This window comes from Heloderma suspectum, chromosome 2, assembly GCF_057233095.1.
Source record: "Heloderma suspectum isolate Gila_16-S chromosome 2, 16-S_ref, whole genome shotgun sequence".
In the NCBI taxonomy this organism is placed as follows: Eukaryota; Metazoa; Chordata; class Lepidosauria; order Squamata; family Helodermatidae; genus Heloderma; species Heloderma suspectum.
Window position 1 is genome coordinate 208813444 of NC_139459.1, and position 24923 is coordinate 208838366.

Below are 24923 nucleotides of genomic sequence, written 5' to 3' on the forward strand. Positions count from 1 at the left end.
ATTGGTGTCTGTGTGAGGCAGAGTGGTAGTTGCTCAGAGTTTTACTTCAACATATATTTTTATGATTTCATATTGAAATGGCTACATAAAATTTGGAGAATACACCCCTTGTTACTAAAACTTTAAAAATACCAATAAGTAGACTCTTAGCTCATTCAGGCTGAATGATTTTCAGTGCAGTTTGTTTATTTCTCTATTGGACTCCTTCAGAATTATTAGGATGCTGTTTATACACTGGGCCAAGACATGGAAGCAAATGAGGGGAATGAAGGAACCAGAACTGGGCCTTTTCCAACCCCAGTAAACCTATTTCTTTCCCATAGAGGGAAATGGTTCCTGCACACAAGTTAGCTCACATAGCTAGTCTCTGTACTGTCAGCACCCTCTGAGGCCAGGCCCCTTCACTTAGAGCATATTTGTCAGTAACAATGATTCTTTCCTTCTATGGCTGACAATACTGAATATGCAAAGGCAAGGACTGGTGAAACAGATTGAAGTTCTTTGCATCCACTCTCTAGATGTCCTGCTCGAGCAGCTGCAAATGGAATCTGTGCTCCAGCGCATGGGATTTAAAAGACATGGTTTTGGCAGTTTACCGCCAATGTTTGTCCCAAATTTTTAAGGAGCAGTTAGAAATCAAGTTGAGAAGTCTCCCATGCCCTTGTCTGAACTCAGAGGTCTGTCACGCAAATGCCAACCCTGGTGTCTTCTAAGTTTCCTGGAGCTTCACCATATTTAGACATTTTTCAGAGCTTCCTTATCTTCCCTCCCTGTGCTTCCTGGGCAACGCATCCAAGTGTTATCAGCTCACCTTGCCTGCAAAGCGCCAAGGTGAATATACAGATCAAAATGAATGGGGCTGCTCAACTAGATGTTATAGCAAGAAAACCTCAGGGGCGGGGGGAGTCCACTGACTGCAGATCACTGGAAAACACAGCCAGAACATAGGCTGTTTCTGAAGATCTTTGTGTATCATAGCTATTGCCAATGCTCATATTAAATTCCTCCTTGGGCAAAATGTTATGGGGCAAAAGAGAACAGTTTCAAAATTTTCTAGGCAAGATCCCCAAGTGGCAGCACCGCAATGCAGTTCCCTCGTAAGCCAAGTGAACACTGATGGCACAGACATATCGGTGCAATTTTCTGTTCGTTTGGAACTCACTTCTTGATCACACATCCTAATTGCACTCTAGGGAGTGAACACAGAATGTTAAGGCTGCAATCCCCACTTACTTACACCACATATAGGTGTTTCTATGCTAGTGCTAGGGATGGGAGAGTTGGTGTGCCTGGTTTTAAAGGAGAACTTAGATATCATATAGCAGGTATATTGGAAACCTGGTGGAATTGAGAGAATCAGTGGGATACAGTCATCCCTGGATACGTATCCCTGGATCCCTGAGCGTACTGGAGGTGGTGTCACCCTGTTCATTAAAGAGGGCATAGTGTCGAGAAGACTAGAAAACCTAGAAGGGACAGGTTCCTCCACAGAAGCACTGTGGGTGACAATACCAGGCTCCAAACTAATTTAGTACTAGGAATATACTATAATCTCCTAGACAGGAATGCTCAGGGTGATCTTGAGATGGAATCAGGGAGGCCTCCAAATAAGAAAGTGTTGTAATAATTAATTCAATTCCCCCACCCCCATTGACTGGATAAAGGCATGTTCCAGTCACAACAAAGAAGTTAAATTTCTCAATGCCCTAAATGATTGTTCCCAAAGTCAGATCTATACCTCATGTCATATTGATACGACACCATCATTGTGATGCTATATCCCTCTTGCTCATTTGTACTTTGTAGCACGCACAATGACATCTGTTGCGGTATTTTGGATAATATGGAATAAAAAGCAGGAAATAATGCTAGAAAAATGGTATATGGAATGTGTAATGTCCCCCAATAGTTATCAGTGCACTTCAATACCGATAAAAAGCACTAGTGTAGATCTAGCCCAAGAATAGTTAGTCATGGAACTGACTGAGGGGAGGTGACCCTGAATTTAATCCTAAATGGTGCCCAGGACCTAGTGTGAGATGGGAGTATTGTCAAACCAATTGAAATCAGTGACTACAGTGTTACCAGATTTTATATATATTTAAATGGAAAATTACCAAATAAGTCCCTGTAGGCGGTGTGGATCATCCCTGGGCTCCGTGCGTATAAGAGCAGCATGGAGCAAGGCAAAAGGGGGTGTTCCCGGGGGTGGAGAGGGGCAGGGTGGGGAGTGCATAAGTGCCAGTATGATGCTTCCTATGCGTCATCCGGCCTCCCCACCCACACTCCAATGTCCTGCAGCTAGACAGCCAAAATCACATTTAACTTCAAAAGACAAAACTTCTCTAAAATAAGGAAGCTTGTAAAAGGAAATTGAAAGGGGGAGACAAGGGGGTTAAATCTCTTCAAACCTCTTGGAGATTGCTCAAAACCATCATTACAGAAGCTCAACTAACATATATACCACCGGTTAGGAAAGGTAGTACCTAAGAAGTCACTGGTATGGTTAACTAGCAATGTTAAGGAAGCTATCTGGGAAAAGAAGACCTTCAGAAAATGGAAGTCTTGCTCAAATGAAGAAAGAAAAGGAACACAAACTTGCCCAAAGGAAATGGAACCAGACAATAAGATATGCAAAAAAAAGCATTTTTAGGAGCATACTGCTAACAATATCAAGGCCAACAATAAAGTATTTTTAAAATATATCAGAAGAAGGAAACCAGCTAGGGAGGCAGTTGGACAGTTGGATGACAACAGAGTGAAGGAGTAGAAATGGGGGATAAGGACATTGCAGAGAAGCTGAATGAATTATTTTCACCTGTCCTCACTGCAGAAGATGTAGCAGAGATACCTATGCCTGAAGTGATGTTTTCAGGAAGGGAGTCTGAGGAACTGAGGAAAATAGTGGTGACAAAAGATGAAGTTCTCAACCTTATTGACAAATTGAAAACTAATAAATCACCAGGCCCAGATGGTATCTATCCTAGAGTTCTTAAGTGTGGAATCATATGGCCACTAGTCAGCAGCTAGATGACCATAGGGTTGGTCGGTTTCCAGGAACTGACCTCGGAACCTGCACTCTGAGGTTGGTTCCTGGGTAACCACCTCCCCGCCCCCTCCCCTGCCCTGTCTCCCACCGCCTTGTAGGTGGTGCGGATCGTCCCTGGGCTCCGTGCTTATAGGAGCAGCATGGAGCGAGGCAATAGGGGGTGTTCCCAGGGGTGGGGAGGGGCAGGGTGGGGAGTACATAAGTGCCAGTACAATGCTTCCTATGCATCATCCAGCCTCCCCACCCCATGCTCCAGTGTTCTGCAGCTAGACAGCCAAAATCAGCCATCTAGCCATGAATGCAGGGTGGCTGGAGAGCGGAAGAGACAATCGCCTCCGTGCTTCTCCCACCGTGCATTGGATAGGATTGCACCCTAAAGAATTCAATTGTGAAATTTCTGATCTTCTAACCAAAATATGCAACATGTCCCTAAGATCAGCCTCTGTACCAGGGGACTGAAAGATGGCCAATGTAACACCAGTTTTTTAAAAGGGATACAGGAGGAATCTGGGACATTACAGGCCAGTTAGCTTAACATCTGTTCCGGGTAAATTGGTTGACAGCATTAATAGAGATAAAATTACTAAGCATAGAGAAGGACAGGTCCTGCTCACAAAGGATCAGTGTGGCTTCCACAAAGGTCAGTCCTGTCTCACTAACCTTTTAGAGTTCTTTGAGAGTGTCAATAAACATGTGGACAGGGATGATCCCGTACTTTACTTCCAAAAGGCTTTTGACAAAGTCCCTCATCAAAGTCTCTGGAGCAAACTTAGCAGTCATGGAATAAGACGACAGGTCCTCTTATGGACCAGTAACTGGTTAAAGAACAGAATGTGGAGAGTAGGAATAAATGGTAAATTCTTCCATTGGAGGGATGTAAATAGTGGGGTCCAGAGATCTGTATTGGGACCAATGCTTTTCAATTTGTTCCTAAATGATCTGGGAATAGAAGTGAACAGTGAAGTGGCCATGTTTGCTGATGACCCCAAATTATTTAGGGTGGTTAAAACAAAAAGGAATTGTGAGAAGCTCCAAAAGGATCCCTCCAAACTGGGAGAATGGACATCAAAATGGCAAATGTGATTTAATGTAAGCAAGTGATTCAGTGATGCATGTGCACATTGGGGCAAAAAAATCCCAACTTCAAGTATAACCTGATGGGATCTGAGCTAGCAGTGACTGACCAAGAAAAGATCTTGGGGTTGTGGTGGACAGCTTGATGAAAATGTCAACCCAGTGTGTGGCTGCTGTTATAAAAGGAAATGCTTCTTCACACAGTGCATAGCTGAACTATGGAATTCACCACCACAAAACGCAGTGACAGCCACCAATTTGGATGGCTTTAAAAGCGGGTTAGAAAAATTCCTGGGGGAGAAGGTTATCAATGGCTACTAGTCCAGTTGGCTATATGCTACCTCCAGTATCAGAGGCAGTATGCCTATGTACACCAGTTGCTGGGGAACATGAGTAGGTGGGTGCTGTTGCACTCATGTCTTACTTGTGGGTTTCTCATGGGCAGCCGTTTGGCCACTGTGTGAACAGAATGCTGGACTAGATGGACCCTTGGTCTGATCGAGCAGGGCTCCTGTTACATTCTTATGTAGATCTCATCCACTGATCTCAATGCGGCTTACTTCTGAGTGGACATGCATATGTTTATTCTGTAACAATCCCACCTATCTGTATGGAGAGCTCCAACATGAGAGTCTCCGTGTATCCAAAAGAGAGGAAGGAGCTGCATTTTTTCCAGTTTTCTACTTTGTTCTTGCTCAAACTGTTTCCCTCCCATTGGCATCAATGAGAGGGAAATCAACTACGCCAACTCTAGGGCTGGCATATTTCTCCCATCCTCTCTTCATTCTGGGGGCATATCTGGGCTCTGAGATGGCTTTGGAGCTCCGATGACAGAGATAAGGGCCGCTGAGGTTTCTGCAAGGGCTGGAGGAGGGATTCCAAAGTGGGACCTCCCCCTTTGAGTCAGACCTCTCTCTCTCCGCCCTTGGAGGGGGAGACCTGATCTACCCTACGGCTCATGGTATGTCCTCCCAGGGATCAAGATTGCACAATACGTTTCTTCTAGCCCTTCTAATGCCAAAGGTTAAGTGTTTTAACTCTGAACAATAAAGTATGTTATTTCATGAAACTTCTAACACAGTAGATCTGTGGTGCCAATTTAAAGCCCATTAAATCCATGTTTGTATTTTGAAGATAATAGCAAGTTGAATTGTTCCTCTTTAAAAGACAATACCATGGCATATGGCAATCCTTTCCCTGACCATTCCTGGCAACTGTGACTAAGTCTGGCTGCAGCCCATGTGGATCTGGGATGGTTATGTTTAGCACAATGCAAATGCATTTGGGTACAATTTTGATATCAGGCCAAAAAAAGAATAGTGGAAAACCACAAAATATGCAGAAGTCCTCCTTATTCTATACACCAGAGCTGGGGAACACCACCGTTGAGGACAGCAAGGTAGTTTAGGGGGTGCAGGGCAGGATGAATAGCATCCATAGCTCTCTCCTCCGACATCTTGCTGCGGCTTCTCCAGCATCTGCCACCTGATGGACCATCTCACTTTGCCTAATGGTAGGGCTGGCCCTGGGGGAGTTCAGATTTACAAACATGTGCTGCTATATATTGTCTTTCTATACTGAAGTGGCACCCTGTTTAGAAGGATAATTTCAGAATCTGAAGATATTATAGGGGATTCTATTATTTCAGCCTCTCCTAAAGATATTCATGCTTCCTGTAACTGCAATGGCAGTGGGTCAGAAATGGGTTTCAGGATATTAAAGAATGTGTGGTTCAAAAGTGGAGTAACTGGTGAAACAACAGGTATAAACATATTTTCTCCCAGTTTCCAAACCCTTAGTGTAGCTGCAGCAAATGAGTTTTAAATGCTATTTGGTATATGATAACATACAGTGCAATCCTATACACATCTACTCAGAAGTAAGTCCCATTGAGTTTAATGGGCCTTACTCACAAGTAAGTGGGTATAGGATTGCAGCCTTGAAAGATCAAAGCAGGTTGAGAAGGAATATCAATCAGCCAAGAGTTCTCCCTGAACTACCCAATGTTTCTGGTCTGGCTTGGTATAGTAGGGAAGCACATTACAAATATGTGTAGCGTGATAGCACATTTACTCTTGCAGAGGCAGTATGCAATATCAGAAGCAGTATGCCTCTGAACCCTCGCTGTTGGGAATTACAGTGGGAGGCTATTGCCCTCATACCCTACTTGTGGGCATCTGTTTGGCCAATGTGAGAATAGAATGCTGGACTAGATAAGCTTTGGCCTGATCCTGCACATATAGGATTGTTCTATTATTAGAGTAGGATTTGCCACCCCCTTTTGCTAATATGCCTATAAAGTACAAAGTTTTTAATTCTAACTCAACTTGAATGTTTAATAACGTTTCAACCCAGATGTTGGCTCTTGGTCATATTTAAGAGCCTCTGGACATATTTTAATTGAGTTCTTCTGCATATCATTGTGGATTGTAGGTACATGTTCTGTTCCCTTGTACTGATTTCCGTTTTCCACCATTAGAGGTCAGATTCTAAAATGGTGCAGAATGGCACAGACCTGAGCTGGATTTGGACTGTCTAAGGAGGACTGTGTCCAGAAACATTTACAAAAGCTACTGTGCCATATCTTCTGCTGTATTTCATATACCAAGTAATGTTATTGGACTGGTTACCCACAGGCTATATGTACTGGAGATTCTGATTGGGTTCTCCAATCACATTTGCAAATGAGCTCTCATTTCCTGCTCGCCAGGTTATTTTGTCCCTTTAAATCATTGTCTTAGACTGATGATGCAAAACACTGAGCAGTCCTTGCCGCCAATGCTCAATGTCATCAGACTCAAGGAATGGATAATTAATATTGAAAGGTGTGATTGCAGTCAAGTGGGATGGCTAATCAGCTACTGATTTCTCTCTAATGTCCTAGATTATTTAGAAATCTAATCTCTATGGGGAGGCAGAGAAAGGGTCTGGGATGGTGGAACTGTAGTAGAAACATGCTATCCCATTTCAAATATAAACATGGAGCAATTTTGCCAGCAAGCTGGTCTCCTCGTTATTCATTAGGCCACATTCTTAAACTAGGACAAGTTTTTCCTTGAAAGCTGGTTTGACACTGCCAAGAACAGAGGCAAATGTGGCATTTCCACTCCTAACATACCTTGAAAGCCAAAGAGGCTCAGAGACCAGCACCATGTCACAAACTATGAAGCTACTCCAGTGTTCAAACCGCAGTGGTAATGCAGACATATGAAACAACATCGCTGTTTAAGATGGGGAAGGAACAAAGATACACTTCACCAAGCAGAGCACCTATGAAGCATATTCAGACAAGCCCCATTCATTTCAACATGGGGGCTGTAATCCTATACTTACTGATATAGGAGAAAGCCCCATTGAAATCAATGGCACTTCTGTAAGACTGTGGACTGTGTTAGTGGACTGTGTCTACACGGCAATATCTAACCCACCAGGTAGGTATGTTAGAGTACTGCAACGTCAGTGACTTCTGCTCTGTGTTTTAGTTGATATCAGTGGTCCTGTTCTGAAGCAGGTGGAAGATTGTGGCTTAATTAGGTGCAGAGGACAACGGCCCTTGTGCTTTTTCCATCAATGCTGATTTATGAGATCCAAGGGAATGAGGGTTGTAAACTTAACAGTCTTCTTTAAAGAAAATATTCAAGCTGAAGCCACTAGGAAGAAATTAAAATGATTTCTAAGGAAGTAAATCTAAAAACTACAGCAGTGATGTTTAGTCCATTAATTGATCAGATTCATGAATTAAAAGCCTTTTTAACTTAAATTTTATTATTTTTAAGGAATTACATATAATACAAACTCATCAGATTATAGAGCAATCCTATGTGTGCCAAGTAAATAGGGCTCTTCTGTGGCTGCACCCCAGTTATGGACCTCCCTCAAAAGGACGTGAGCTGGCCCCCTCCTTAATAGCATTTAGGCAGGCAGTGAAAACATTTCTGTTCTGCGTGGCTTTTAATGGTTTGAAATATTTATTGATTGATTTACATTTCTATGCCGCCCAATAGCCAAACCTCTCTGGGCAGTTCACAAAAATTAAAAGCACAAAGCACAGCATAAAACAATATTAAAAAATGAAAGCCTGAAACTACAGTATAAAAGTACTACCAGAATAAAACCTAGCAGCAATGCAGAGATTTAAAATACAGATTGAAAACACCAGAGCTAAAAGACTAGGAAGCTAAAATGCTAAAATACTGAGAGAATAAAAAGGTCTTCACCTGGTGCCAGAAGGAGTACAACATAGGCGCCAGGTGAACCTCTCTAGGGACCTCATCCCACAGCCGGGGTGCCACAGCTGAAAAGGCCCTCTTCCTGGTAGCCACCTGACCTGCCTCACTTTCTTTGGCAGGGGCTCCCGGAGAAGGACAAGGATATATATATGGCTAAACTCTGCTCCTTTGTTTTAAGATTTTAGTTTTAATTTGTGTTAGTTTATGGTGTTTTGTTTTTTAATACTTGTTAGAGCCAAAAAGTGTATAAAAATTACTGCAGACATAAAATAAATAAGTCCCATTTAGTTAAATGAGACTTACTCCCTGGTAAGTGGGCATAAGATTGCAGCTGTAATGACTAAAAAGTTGCCCCAAATAATGGGCAGCAGACTTTTTTTAAGTGTTATTTTTCATTAAAGGACTAAACTGTAATAGTAGGAATTGTCTTTGAAGTTAGTTAATCCATTATTGCTTATATCCATTGATTATGACAATGTGATTTTTAAAGCGAACAACTTACAAATAAGATATGAACCAGCTTGTATTAAAATTAATAAAAATATATAATGCTGGCTCTGCCCCACCATTACCATGCGCCCCACCACCAACAGATTACCCACAAGGGAATGTGGCCCTCGAGTTTACCTTGAGCGTCATGTGTAAGCTGCTTTGGTGCAGCTGTTGCCTACACTGCTGCAGCAACATCTGGAGGAGACAATCATATGGGCCAGGCAACTTCCCAATCATTGAGCAAGATGGCCCAACATCATTTGGTGGCTCAAAGGGGCAGGATGCTGTTGGTGTGGGAAGCAGCAGTATCATTTGCCTGATCCACATGACTGCTCCCTATCGATAATGCTAGGGCAGTGGGAAGCAGACAGAATTGAAAAAGGTCCCATAACTAATGTAGAGAATGCATAGAGATGGCCACGTTGCTTATGGTGCTTACAGAGTGCAAGTATGGAAGGTTAGGCCATGGTTTTGGATTGATTGATTTGGAATAAAACAGTATGATGGAACCTGAGCATTGTTCATTGGCAACGAGACCGTTGGGTAAGCCCTGCTATGCAAGGAAATAAATGCTTAAGTCAAACCAACTGCTGGGCTATGGCGACATGCTGGAAAAAGAAAATATGGCATTGCTCTAAGTGCTGCAAGGACCTTATAGTGGCCCTTGTACTGCAATTTCTAATACCTTTGGTGGGGACTGCACTCTGATGGTCACATCCCTACACCAGAGTGGGCATCTTTTGGACATCTGGGGACCATTCCACCCCCAGGTTGCACTCTATAGGCTGTAGTGTAGTCCATGGGACACCCCACACCAAAAAAAAAACCCAGTTCAAGCTAAATGTGTCCCTTTTAGCGCTCCATAGTGCTAAAAGCACCAAATGGGGGATGGGCAGGCCAGGTATTGTCCACCTCTACCCTACACCCATTGAAGTCTCATTATGTCACTGATGTGCAAAACAGCCCAGGTGCTTTCAAGATTAAGTGTGCATTCAGTGGATCAAAACCAATATTCAAGTACCAGCACAGCCAAGAAGTCTCCGGATTGCCTCAGCCTCAGTCTTCCACCTTTAAAATGGAATGAACAGTGAACTACCTCAGGTAATGATATGTTAACCAATGAGATAAGGAATGCTCATGTGTCTTGTCTTGTCCAAAATTATGACTGAATTCCTCCGATACCTGCTCTGGAACACATCCTTTCTCCCTACAAGGCAGGTCATGACTCAGACATGGCATTTCCACTTAGGCAGACACCTGCATTCCCTTTGTCTGCACAAACATAAAATGATAGTCATGCTATAAAAGCCCTGGGAATTGCCCTTTTCTACAGATCTGTTTGTGCTGCCTCCCACCTGCTCTGTTGGGATGGCCAACATTCCTTCAGACGTGCAGGAGGTGGGTGTTGGCCCATATTGCTCAATGACAATTAAAAGCCAACGTCTTTTGCCCCAAACAAAGATGCTTTATTTGCCTTGGATCTCTGAAGGATTCCTCTGTTTTTTTTTCTTAATTAACAACGAAAAAAATCCTTTTGCCATATCCTTGTAATTTTCTGTTCAGCCCTGTCTTCCGTTTCCCACCTTGATCTAGCTCCACCTCATTTCCACCCAATGGCCACCATCACCACCATCTGCTTCCCAGAGAAGTCATCCAAGATGGATCACTTCATTTGTCTTCATGATGGCAGCGTGCTCAAGAAATCATATAATATCCTCTTGCTCATTTGTGTTCTCCCTCCCTCCCTCCAATTCTGCCTCTTTCTCTCTTGCAACACAGGGATCATATTCTGGGAAGTTGCATCCTTTGCAACGTCTGTTTGTTTTGGCTGTGCGGCCTAATGCCTCTGGGCTGGATGTTAGTCAAACTGGCCTTTCCTGTTTTCTGAGTCAATGGTCTTAGATCACTAAGTCAGGCACAAGATGTTGGAAATTAACCAGCATCTGGGGAATGACAGTGAAAGATCTGGTGGGGGACTAGATAAGACTAACTCTTCTTGCTGGAAACAAGGCTTCGTGCTATTACTCCTGCTTGTGTGTCTCTGTCTTAAAATGCTAAGAGTGTTTTCTTTTTCAGACGTCACGTTGACCTAATGTGCTGCAGTTAACACAAGATCAACAATACAATGCAGAGTTAACCATATTAAGCCTGTGGAAATCAACAGGCTTGCACACTCAACACTATATTGGATTGGAGCCAAAATCTATACAGGAATATTACTATACTTCCCCCAGTAAGTCATGATATGTGCACTGCAAAATATCTCTGGGTGTTAAGCATATTTCCTTCTACCTAATGGGGACCACCTGTACGATACACATGTCTGCATTGGTTTTACTACGGCTTCCAATTCCAGGCTTCCACTTATCATAGAGAAGTCACTAACTTACCAAAATATATAGCTGCTTTGGTTAGGGTGCAATCCTATGGCTGCTAGTCAGCAGCTAGATGGCCATAAGGTAGGTCAGTTTCTGGGAACCAACCTCGGAGCCCACACTCCGAGGTCAGTTCCTGGAGAACTGACCCCACCCCCTCCTTTGCCACCTCATAGGCAGCACGGATCAGCCCCATGCACTGTGCTCGTAAGAGCAGTGCAGAGTGCGGAAAAGGCGCCTTCCCGGGGGCAGGGCAGGGCAGGGAGGTCAGAAATGCCAGTACGACACATCCTATGTGCCACCCAGCTGCCACTTCCCGTGCTCCAAGGTCCCTCAGCTAGACAGCTGAAATCGATTATCTAGCCATGAAAGCTGGGTGGGGGGAGCGAAGAAGAGTTCTACTCCTCACCACTCCTCCTGCCCTGCACTGGATAGGTGGTCACCCCTGGGCTCAGAGGTAGCCACCAATCCAGAGAGGATTGCTCCCTCTGTCTCTATGTTGCCCCTTGTTTCTAGAACATTGTCTGAAACTCTTGTGGGTCAGAGACTCTTAGGAGGCTCACTCCTGGCTGTTTTTTTTTTTTCTTTTTCTGAGGGGCCTTAGAGGATACAGTCCTGACTTTGGTGTTAGCCTGCTAGGCTTCCTAAGTTTTTGCCTGCCCTACAGACAAAAGGATTCACCTCATTGTTGGCTGGATGATTTGGAGTTTCAGTCATCCTGAAGATGGGTATCCCCTGCATGTTTCCTGCCCAAATGGTATCCTCCTATCTTCTCACTATTCCTTCCTTACTCCTGTCCTCCACTACCAAACAACTGAGGCAAAGCCAAACGCCTGCCACACAGACACCTGTGGATTTCTACATGTGGAAAAAATAGAGAGATATAATCAGTAGTAAACTAATGCCATATTACCAGCAGATTAAAAGAAGTCTAAGAGCTATCATGGAGGGGAATTAACAATACCCCTGTTAGTTAACACCCTAGAGAGATTTGCAGTGTGATATTTAGAAGCAGCCTATGGTCTGACATGGGGGTGGGTAGACCTCGGGGCGGGGGGGTTGCTAGAACCTGGAAGTCCATTAATTAGAGCCAACTGGAAATTGGGGAAGGAAGGGGGTCCTGTGGAGTCAGTTACCTACTACACCTTTCAATTATTATTTTGGTACATTTTAAACTACAGTGCACCTCCTTTTATCTAAATCTTTGGGAGAGTCTGAGAAATATTTCAATATTTCAAAAAAAGCTAATTAATAGGAGTACTGGTTAGGAAAGGGTGAGTTGCCATAGTTAGATGTTTCAGCTATCAGAGAACAGATCAAGATGATATGAGTGACACAGTAACCCCCTTCACCTATGCACTGCATAAAGGGATCCCACGTGTAGAATGGGGCAGCAGGGCCATGCCTCTGACCCCACTCCCAAAGTCACATGGCATCAGACGATCAGGGTTCCAGGACACATGGAAAGCCTATGTCCACAGAGATCTACCTAGGCCAGGGGTGGGCAACCAGGTCTAGGTAGGGGGCCAAATTTCCCCCACTGGGCCCTCTGTGGGCTAGGTGACAGCAGTGGCCCTGGCCACTTTTCTTTTCATTGTGCCTCTCTCAGCACAGAGAAAGGGACTGGGCCAAGTCCTTGACTTAGGGTAGTGGTAGTGCGCACCACACGCATGAATTCAGCCTGCACTGGGAAGAGCAGCTGCTTACGGTGCCAGCCAAGTCCCTGGCACCACAGACCGTGCAAACAGGCTTGGCCAGGGCTAGGAAGCAAGGCCACTCCTCCTGATGGCTGCTGAGCCATCAGCTATGGCTGGCACCAGTACAGCTTTGCCAGTACTGAGAAGAGCAGCCTCTACTCCCAGCACCAGCTGAGTCCCCTGCTGCCCACATCCCCACTGTCTCAGACTGGGGGTAACAGCAGGGATTCCTCCAGGGCAGGGGGTAGGGGTCTTGAAGGCCTAGAGGAATCCAAGGAGGCTCCACAGGTTGAACAGGGAAACTCCACAGGGCGGATTAGAGATTCCTCTCCCATGACCTAGCCTTTACTTTGCAGACCTCCATGCCTAATTCATGGATGTTGGGGGCAGGGCCAGTAGCACTACACGTCCTCAGAGGCATGGGCAGAGGTGGGGCCCTGCGGCACCATTCCACACATGATGCCCTTTAACATGGGGCACATGTTGAAGGGACCGTGGATACCACTGAAAGCAACGGTCATGTATTTCTCACTCAGAATGAGTAGAGGTGCAACATGTCACATGCGCCTGCAAACATGAGCTAATGAACTAGACCAGGGGCAATGAGGGCACACTGAAACTCAGTGAGGGCAATGAGGACACACAGTATGGGACAAACATTCCCCATGTGTTGAGGTATGCATACCAATACATGCACATAAAGCTCTTCCACCCAAAGGGGGATGCTGAGCCAATCATGCTGTGCTTGTCAGTATTGGGGGGGGGGGTCCTGCGGGGCTAACACATGTGGGGTTCTCAGACTGTGCTTGGTTTCTCTACACTTCACCAGGAAGAAAGGAGGACGGGGCGGCAGGGATTAATGTTTTTTGTGGCAGCCCACATCTCTTGTACATCTCTTGCATTATTTCGATCCAGCCTGTGGTAAATGTACATGTAGACACCAGAGGATGGGGAGGCACATGATATCATGGGTAGGGTCAGCAACACAGCTCTGCTTCCCCTTCTACTTATGGAGGCCTCAGCACACGTATAACATGTGATAGGGGCTTCAGTGAGCCAATTATCTTTGTTCCTGACCCCTTACGAATGACCGCAAAAGATACACCAGTGCTCACCCTGGACTAGCTTCATCATCCACTAGCTTTACCACACAATGCAGATGTGTGATAAAATATGTAGTAGAATACAGGGGGAGAGGTTTCTCCACAGATGATACAATGCTCAGTATGGTTGCTGCTGGTGCTGTTTTGGGGTCCCCTGGTGTGCTTTCTCTTGAGTGACATGTCTTCATTTAGCAAAATATAGCAGGGCAGGAGGAGCAGATATGAGCAAAGACACATGCACTCATATGCCGTCCACACACACACACGGACATGGACACAAATACATGGCATATTTATGCAGCTGCTTCTATTAGACACACACCTCTCTGTGGCCATGATGGCTAAACCTGAACCCCATCTCTGATATTGAACTGATGAGGATTCCAGAAGTCACATAATGTGCCTCCCAGAACTCTCTGCACTATCCACTCACACACCACACACACCCCGCAACATAACGATGAGCAGTTTGTTCATTATATAGAACTATCAGCCACTGAAACCATCATCAAAGACCCTGTTCTCACTCAGGCCCAGCCAGAGCAATGTTTGACACTGCCAGGCATTTTCAGAGGACAAAATAATAAGCCATTCTCAAGGAATGTCATCATGAACCTGTCATAAGGAGAAAGGATCCAAATTCTTCCTTTGTTTCTAACCTGTGCTCTAGGCTTTTTCCCCCCTTCTCTTCTACAAAATAAAGGTAACACAATAGGTCCTTTCAGGCTCTGCCAAGCTCCTTCTCAAGCCCTCTCAGATAAGCACTGGCAGGAAAGGTGACTGCCATCAATATTTTGGTGAATGTTAACTACCTGGGGACAGCTTTGTGAGGGGATAATTGCAGCTAGTTTTTGAAGCATGTTTTAAACACTGCATTTAAGAACTCTTCCACCCGAGCCTTCCTGTCAAAGAAGTGTTCACCCAAAAAGAAAAAAGAAAAAGGCAGCCCAGCTTCCTAATTACAAGAGCAAAGCCGATAGCCCTCCTCGTCAAGGTACGGTTTCATTTTTCTGGGTACATTTGCTGATGATCCCACTTGGTTCATTTGTTCGGTGACATGCTTAATCTAAAAATGTCTTTAGGGTGCGGGTGCTGGATTTTTCTCCCCTTGGTATATTCCTATAGGGAAATTTGAAAGGGTATTCAGCATGTGGTTGGGAAAATGGAATAGACCTACCAACAGAGGGTTCTTCCAGATGGGGCTTTTATTGTGCACTCCATCTGCCTCATTCACAGAATTTTACAAGAGATCCAAACATTGCTGTCTTCCACTGTAACCCTCCCATGTTTCCCCACTGCTTCTTCTCCTGTCTTTTTTCTTACCAGAAAAAAATCCATTAAGGATGAAAAGACGGAATCATTCCAAGGTGTCTTTTGATTGATGGCTCTAGGAGCCCTCTCTCTGGAAGCACCAAGAAACTCTCGGGCTAGAGAAAATTTACAAAGAATGTGAGGTGGTATTGTGTAGGGGATAACAGCTTGAGCTGTGAACCATGACTTCCTGATTCAAATCTAACATGCCCACAAACTCACTAGATGACCCTGCGTAAACCACTTTTCTATCTGTGATTTTGGGATGATAATAATAGTAACTTACTGGACAAAGCTCTTGTTCAGATTGCTGAGGTCATGTGTGTGTGAAGCATTTTGAGTGCTCTTCGTCTGCAATACATGCACACATTCACCTCATCGAACACAGTGGGACTTACTTCTGTGTAAATATTCATAGAATTGCACTGGACAGCACTACAGAAATGCTTAGCAGCAGCAGCATTATGATGCATCTGATACTGGAGCAAGCTGCAACTCCCTTTTAACTACATCAAAAACACTCCCATATTATACTGCTATGGGAAATTATTTTTAGGGGAAGTGTGATTGATACTCATACACAATAAGACTCCCTGTGCAGCAGGATCCTCCATGATCTAAATCCCATTCTTGCCAAACTATTGTTTATCTGAACTTGACTATGTAGACTCTAGTTAATATAATTCCATGCTGCAAATGCCTGCTTATCCTGGTATTTTGGATGTCTCCCAAGCCATTTGGATAGATGTGTACTTTTCTGCAAAGCATTTGTAACAAACAAACCTCTTTCAATAGAAGGTGCAATGATATCCTCTGATGGAATGCTCAGTTTGGTAGATGCTGCTGCTGCTGCTTTCCTGTGGACGACTTCGGTGCTTTTCTTTGAATGAAATTTCTCCACCTAGCAAAATACGGGAAGGCAAGAAGGGCAGGCATAAGAAAACACATATGCACTCAGATGCTTTCCATTCACACACACTCATGAACAAACATACCTGTATTCATGCTTCTACTTCTACCAGACATAAGTATCTCTGTGGATGACAGGGACCTCTGCAGCAGTCATTGTAAATGCTGCCAAATTGTGAAGAAGAAGAAGAAGAAGAAGAAGAAGAAGAAGAAGAAGAAGAAGAAGAAGAAGAAGAAGAAGAAGAAGAAGAAGAAGAGAAAATGCTGTGGTTCAGGTTTAGATCATGTTTGATTGTGGATTAGAATGGTATTTCCAAGGGATAGTTTAGTCCAAGTTTACTCCTCAGCAGGATTTGTGCACCTTCTAAAACACTGAGGGTGTGATCCAGTCCTACTGTGAGCACAGCCTAGGGTAGAATAGAGCCCTTGCCTTCCTTAAACAGCATGTTCCTGGGCATGCCAGTAGGCACCACATGCCTGACCATTATGGGGCCCATGGGCACCTCCCCACAACAGCCTAGTAGTACACTGAGTGACTGTGTGCATATTCCACAGAGAGAGGGAAAATAGATCTCCCTGTATATGTGGACGCTGCACACACAATGGGACCAGATCAAGCCCTGGCTGTTGGCCTGTCACAGAATACACACAAACAAATGTATTTATACACTCTTAAGTAAGTACTAGTACTTGTATTCTGCACATATAGATACGTTTCAGATTGCCAGTGAAAATCTCCATGTCCCTAATCCAAGGACTGCTAGTGCAGAGCAGTGGTTAGGGTGTCAGACTAGGAGGGCAGGGGTCAAATCCTCACTCGGTCACAAGGCTTGGGAGGTGACCTTGGGTCAGTCGCTCTCTTTCAGCCTAACCTACCCCAACGGTTTGTTGTGCAAATAAATGGGTAGAGGAGGAGAACCATGTATGCTGTCCTGAACTCCTTGGACAAAGAGTAGAATTAAAATGTAATATATAAATAATTGTTGAAATTTGTGAAAGAAAAGTCTCACTCCCGTGCGCTCTTATCAGGCTGTGGACTAGCTTGTTGGACTACATTTGCTTGTTGGAGTATTGGACTACAATTCTATTATTATTATTATTATTATTATAGTTTTGGATAAGAGGCCTAAACGTATCACATTTTCAGACATTTCAGTATCGTGGACTACATAGGTACTACTTTCATCCAACTACTATCTGTGGTAGACATTCCCTTACAATTTTGACACCCCCATGTGTCTATTTGTTCAGGAAAACCCAAGCATCTTTATACATGAGTGCTCATGCACGCACACACACAACCCCCTAATCTATATGTGTGGGGGGAGTAAACCAATGGGAATATCAATAGTTATCACACATACTTTTTTAAAAATTGTGTGTGCCCATATATGTGTGCAACTGTACCTAAGCACAGAAGCTTGTCTGTGTGTACACACACGCGTGCGCGCACACACATATAGCCACATACTTGAGAATCCTTGTTTATTATGCAGTGGGGCAAAACTGAGATTTTTAAATAAATTCCCCCAGTGTAAATAAACTCCCCACCTTGAGCAAACTTCAAGTGATCCCAGAGCAGATTTCTCTATTTTTCAAATAAATCATTGCTCCAAATGAGCATGGTCCTGGCAGTTAGAATTTCCAAATGATTCAATATTTGATGCAGTGTTGGAAACAACTCAAACAAACAATTTTACAAGTTCCAGAAGTGAATACTTCCCTGCTCCCCCTTCTCTCTCTCCCTCTCTCTTTTAATTTGAAGACTTGGAAGGGGAGGGAAGGGGGGGGCTGTGCTCTTTGGCCCATAGGAAATCAATGACCCAGGGACATCTGCAAACTATTAGGACACAGACTTCAGGTAGCTCATAGGAACACGTGCTGTCCACATTACACCCTGCAAGTATATTTCCACAACTTTACTTCTCCAAATAAACAGTCTGGCTTGTCCTGCATTAGCAAGGAGCTACACAAACAGGTAGAGAGAATGGCTGTTCTATTCTCTCTTCCAGTTCTGATGGATTTCTTGTAAGCCTTCGCTTGGCCATGTAATTTGAACTATTCCTTGGCAGTAATTTAAAACTAGCCAGGTTCCTAAACAGAATACAGCCAGTTTTAACTTACTGTCATTTATTTATCTGTATGTTCTATGAAACATCATGCATAATTTTCACAGCATGTTGTCTTTGACGTACATGTCATAATTAAACAGCTGCTTGCAAGAATATGGCATTTTTTCTTTAAAAGAAACGCTACCAGGAGCAGCAATAGTAATAATAAAACTAATAAAAAATAATAATGAACAATGATGAAGATGATGATGATGGATGTAAATGTAAAACAGAATGGTTTACACCATCCTGACAAAAGAAGGTTAGCAATTCCTTGTTTCATATTGATGGATTGTATAAAATTCCTTGTACTGAGAAACTCAAATCACATTGTGTAAAGCTGCAATCATGCAGACACTTATCTGACAGCAAGTCCCATTGAATTCAGTTGGACTTACTTCTGAGTAGACATGCATAGGATTGCACTGAATGTTTTCATGTATGAATTGCCACTGAAAATACTTCAATCTGTGTAATATCTTCACATGGAACAAATGCTGAAAGCAAATAAATGGACTTAACCTAAAGCTGGAAAGTGAATTGAGCGCATAAATAAGGAAAAGTTAATGCAACAGAAGAGTTAAAAATTAGGGAACAGAAATTATAACTTCAACGATACCATTATATTCTTTTTGTATGTGACTGATTTACTAAAAATACTAACATCTTTTACTGGCTAAAATATTAATAGTGTAGGCTGCAATCCTGCACACTGTTAGAATGATTAAATACCACAAAAGTCAATGACCCCAAACCAGAGAAAGTCAGTTGTAGCTACATTGCCTTGAAATCAATGGGATTTAAGACAATTATAATGAACTAGTTTGCCACCACTGACTTCAACAGGACTTAAGCATAATTAACTTCCTTTGGATGAATAGGAGCCAGCAAGATTTAACAGTGCAGCTTTAGAATATACATTCAGAATAAAATAATCAGCTAATATTAAGTGGATTCTTGTCTCTGTGAGGAGGCATTCTTACTGATAGCCTAGTTTTAAGTAATTTATAACCTTTCATTCAGACAGGGAATCTCCTGGGCATTTCTCCTCCACAAGCCCCACTGAAATGAATGAGACTTGGAAAAGAACCTAAAAGAGAACATCCAGAAGTAACCCCAATACTCTCAAAACCAGAGTCCTTCAGATCCTCCAAAGCAGGATCTGAAAGAAAATTTCCAGATGTTTTGGTCTTCAACTCTCAGCATTCCCGACTATTGGCCATGCAGGCAGGGACTTCTGGGAGTTGAAATCTAAAATATCTGGAGATCTACCTTCTGTTCTGCCCATCCCTGCTCCAAAGTACTCAGGATGCTTCCATGGAAGCAAGAAATGTGTCATTCACTGCAGTAGTAAATAAGTAGTAAATAACCTCTGTGCTTATTGCTCCTTGTAAATGAGGATGCCCTTGCACAATTGAGATCTCTGTGTGTGCATTGGATCTCCTATGCACACAAGAATCATTGGATCAGACAAATGTTTAGCAGATCATCGCTACTAATAATTGTAATAATAGGCACAATCCAGCCACAGTTGGGCACTTTTACAACCCAAACATTTCATTTAAATAAATGGGGGGGGGGTGCTTAATGTTGGCTGGATGATACCTATTAAAAACAATGGAATGATAGCCTACATAAAGTACAGCCATTGAAATTAATGAGACAGACAAACATTGGATACAACTCAACAACGTTAATTTTTGTTTAGTGAAAAGCATCTGCTGTCTTTGTTAGCTGTCATCTTGATTGTGATGAATCCACAAATAATCACCAGAATAATTTCAACATTGCCTGTATTTAGATATTGTGATAAGTGTTTTGATTAATTGCATGATTAAAAGCAAAACAGTTAATATTTTAAATGATCTACAGCCCTCCCTTTTAGGCATCATTTCCAGAATTTTCATGGTACATTACCTTTTCATATATGAGAGAGAGAGAGAGAGAGAGAGAGAGAGATTTAAAAGAGTCAAGGCACACTGGTGCATTTTAGCAAGTGATTTCAGCCCATTATTTCTTCTCAAGCAAAGATCTGTTCCAATTATATCAGTGCCTTTTCAGGCACTGATATAATTATATCAGGAAATTATATCAATGCTTTTTCAGAATCCCTTTAAGGATTTGTTGTTAATTCAGAGCAGAAGGCAGTGTGTGTGTATGTATATATGTGTGTGTGTGTGTGTGTGTGTGTGTATGTGTGTGTATATATATATATATATATATATATATATCTCCTGGGATTATGAATCTTAGAATACTGGCCAAGCTATCCTCTATGGGGATTGCAAAAGAAGAAGGATACAACTGTCCACATCAGCAGAATCAAGTCCCAGCCAAGGATGGGGCTTGAAAGTAGGGAGATATATAGACATTCAAGCAGGGGTTTGAAGGAATGGTGGGAGGGGTGGGAGAGAAACTTTAAAGGAGAATATTGCAAAAGAAGAAGGATACAACTGTCCACATCAGCATAATCAAGTCCCAGCCAAGGATGGGGCTTGAAAGTAGGGAAATATATAGACATTCAAGCAGGGGTTTGAAGGAATGGTGGGAGGGGTGGGAGAGAAACTTTAAAGGAGAATACTGCAAAACTATAGTTGTACTTTCTCATTAGGTGAAGTCTTACAATTTGGCACCTTAGGTTTTATCAAGCAACCTTAGCTGCATGATTATACTTAGCCTGAAGACGACGTTTAAAAAACAGGCATTCTCAGGAAGTGTCATAAAGTACAGCTGAGAGGGTTAACTAATGCAGTTACCTGTGAATCTATTATGATATACAATGATTCTTGATTCAAGAAATGATGGGCCCAATAGTTCTGCATAGTAACAATTATGTCCCTTAGAAATGAGTCTTACTAACTTTGCACATCATACTGCAGTTTTGCTAGATGGTGCCCAATGTGTTTTAAAGTATTTATTGAAGAACCAATTTTGCCTGATTTCTGCCATTTAAGTTTTTTATGGCACATGTTCAGCTAGGTCATAATGTGAAAGAAATTATCTGCATTAACCCTCCCCATAATTTTTTTTTAATCCACACCGATTATAAATATTTGGCAGCTTTATTATTTGTAAGAATAAAAAATCAGAAAATAATATATACTGATAGAGTAATCATTAAACTTCCATGAGCTTCATCTTAGTTATTCAAAATTCGTAGATTCAGTGTGTGCCTCTCCTCCACATGTACAAACAAAACCAGGAAAAACACACTCTGACTTATCTAAACTTCTGATTATTTTGCTGTTCTAGATATCCTCTAAGCCATATAGATAACTGAAACCTCCTCTAGACTCAGTAAGGGACAAGAACTATTTAAAAGTTCTAAACTTTTGTGGAATCAAGTCATAGATTAGAATCAATCTGATGTTAAGACTTTGGGTTAACATTTCAATGTTGTGAGATTCCCGATCTGCTTAGAAGCAGTGATTTAAAAATCCCTCACTAGCCTCCCTTTACCATTCTGCAGAACATGCATGCATAAGCTAAACCTCCTGCCCAATAAAGAACACAATTGAATCTACCAACATATACCACTTTACATGCAATAGTTTATTTTGCTTATTAATAAATGGTATATTTAAAAAAAAAATCACCATATAGCTGTGTTATATTTTTGCTTCTGAATATCTGAACATAATCCTTTTTCAGAGTAGGAATACCCTTAAACAGTTACGATGACGTTATGGATGAGGGATGGGGGATATTGTTCAGAAATATTGCTTTAAAATGTAACTTCTACTCTTTTATAAAAGTTGGGCCTTAATTTCAAGGGTTTGTTACATTTTTTTTCATCCTCTACTTCATCAATATATTACAGTATCCCTTTTTCTGGATATAACAAGTACAAAAAGTAATGCACTTCCAGGAAGTTATGTTGTGCATATAAGGGCACCCTTTAAGCAATAAAGCCAGAATTGTGTCACTTTTGTTTTAATATTTAAGCACAAGATCAAGAGACACAAGTGGTCTGGCTCTCATTTCCACATCACTAGATTTCACATAAGAGCAGCTACAACCTCATTTATATCTCTAGGGAAATGTACCCCAAAACACTGGATAATCAGAGCGCCAGACTCATGGAAGTGCAATTCACACGGGTTGAACCAGAACACCCTGGTGGTGAACTGTCATTCAGAGTTAGCCAAAGGTAAGCACTTTTACAGCCAGCTGGTTCCAGTAGAAGAGAGTGAAGCACATGCTTGATTCTCCCATTGAAATCAGCAGGATGCCTTCATTTTGGCTGGATTGCATTCTTAGTTGCAGAAATTATCATGAAAATCCCACATAAGGAATAACTTGGACAGATGGCTTTTAAAAGTTTGCTTTTGACAAATAATATATATTGTGGAATGGTGCAATTCAGAAGGACCTTTCTCCTTTCCAGGTCCTTCTTTTTTTCTTATTGGTATATTATATTTATACCCTGCCAGCTCAGAGAACTTTCAAGGTGGCTTATATACATAATTTTAAAAACTTTTTTAAAAAATCAAAATCAAACCATAATCATTGTACCAAAAATGTAAACTAGCCCTGATCCCTCATCCACAGATGCATTGCTTGGGGGAGCAGTTAGAACTTAGAAAGAGATACAGATATTTTAAGCACTTGCAGAATAGTCACAGTGGGAAGAAAATAAAGGATGTTGCAAGCTTCAGTCCACAAGTCATTTAAACCAGGGGTGGGCAGACTTTGGGCTGGTGGGATGGACTTTGTTTTTTACTAGAATCCCAATGTTCACTAATCAGAGCCAGGTGCAAAATAGTTGAGTGGGGGCAGAGGCAATTACCTACTGCACCCCATGAGTAGATTTACAATAACAAATCTACATCTGAATTACTATAGATCAGGGATTCTAACACAAAACTCAAAGTGGTCAGTGGAGCTGCACAAAGACCTGCTGAAAGACAAGCCATCAATATACATCCTTTACAGGTGAGTAAACCTGAGACTAAGAGATAAGTGATTATCACAAGGCCAGCCATGACAGAGATTTTGTTTTTACTTTCAATTTTATTTGCTGTTGTTAAACTGTTGGGAGTCAAGAAAGAAGAAACCCTTGCCAATCCAGTGCAAATTACTCAGGAATCTGCTAGAAGATCTTGATCTACCTTCTCTCCATCCCTGATTTAAACCATAGGGTTAGAATTTAGAACTATTGACTGGCTAGAGCTTAGCTAGGGGATTCCAGCATAAATGGTAGTGATTGGTTTGCTCAAGAAATGATCAGTGTCTCATAAGGAGAAGCAGTTCTACTGGAGATAATTACTACATCTACAGAACCATTTTTGCCATCCAAACATGCCATACTATAATAAAGCATTAATGTCCATTTCTCCTATCATTGGAACCCCACTCTGATCTTCTTCCTACTATTTTCTCCCATACTGGTAAGACTGGTGTCAGCCTTAACAGGCATAAATGTGTCGGAAATTTCAAAGAAGGTTCTAGCCCCTGCCTGCCTTTAAGATCATATGAGCAGATGGATATCTGTCACTTTTATTTGTACTAAGATGTTGTTTCTTTAGGGGATGGAGGGAAGTGAGTTAGGAATGTACAACATCCCACACTCCTGTGATCTCTCTGAATTTAGAACAATCAAAAGAATCAGATAGAAATATTACATCCCCCTTCTTCAGTTGAGCAAAACTAAATCAAGGCCTTTGGGATTTATATCTAACATATTTCCAGCTCCTCCCCTGGGGTGAGTAGGTAGGATAAATAAAACATTATGAAGAGATATGAGATGACTAAAATTACCTTTCTTAAAAGCAATTGAAAAGATTAAAGGTGAGCTTTAAAAAAAAATCCCCATGATATATTTTATTTAAAATTGGATTTGCATGCCTAGGAAATACTGGGGGGAATAAAATGGTATAATCTTATCCGTGATCTGCTTTCGTGGAATGCATTAGTTAGGTGGGATTTGCATAAAGCCGAATTCAGGGGTCCTTTTCCCATTACCTTCTGGCTCGGGGTGTGCATGTGTTTAAAAGCTGCTTGTAGTGTGCCTCCAAAATAGATGGGGATGTGTGTTGGCACACCATCTCGAATTATTCTCTTACATTTTATTCCTCTTGAAAAGTGGTCATTAGGCGGCAGTTAGAAATCGTGTTTCATACCGCAGTAGGGTAGAAATCCCCCTCGCCGCCGCCTCCCACCCTCCCTCCCTCCTGCAGACACAAAACAGCCACCATCTTTCCCCAATTGGCTAACATCCCCCCCCCCTTCCCGGTCCCTGCTTTTTCGTTTGATTAAAGCTCTCTAAAGCGTCGTCACCAGCATCCGTGGGTGACATCACTCGTTGCAAACTCCAGCTCTGGTGACCTACAGTTTCAGCGTGTTGCATGATCATACAGGGCTGAACGGGGTGGGAAAGAAGGAGCCGTGACAAAGGGGCTTTAGAAATCACTAAACTTTGCAGGAAACGAAAACAAATTAAAAAGAAAAAGAGAAGGAACTGGCGGCGGCGGGAGGAGATCTTTGTATGCGTTTAGTTCGCTCTGTTGCCTTAGGCTTCTCCTAGAGATGCTGCTGCCCCGAGCGCTACGGTTCGACGACTGGGGAGTCTGA

The 24923-nt window shown here is 42.5% G+C and overlaps 1 long non-coding RNA gene across 1 annotated transcript in view; it reads right to left on the reverse strand.

Annotated features, from left to right (window-relative positions):
- LOC146353878 (uncharacterized) overlaps positions 1–16840 on the reverse strand; it is a 149483-nt gene extending 132643 nt beyond the window's left edge. Inside the window, exons 1-2 of the long non-coding RNA XR_014788201.1 lie at positions 16326–16840; positions 16114–16231 (exon numbers count right to left, since the gene is read on the reverse strand). This is a non-coding gene — a long non-coding RNA (uncharacterized LOC146353878). The remainder of the gene's footprint in view (positions 1–16113; positions 16232–16325) is intronic.
- Positions 16841–24923: the final 8083 nt, after the last annotated feature.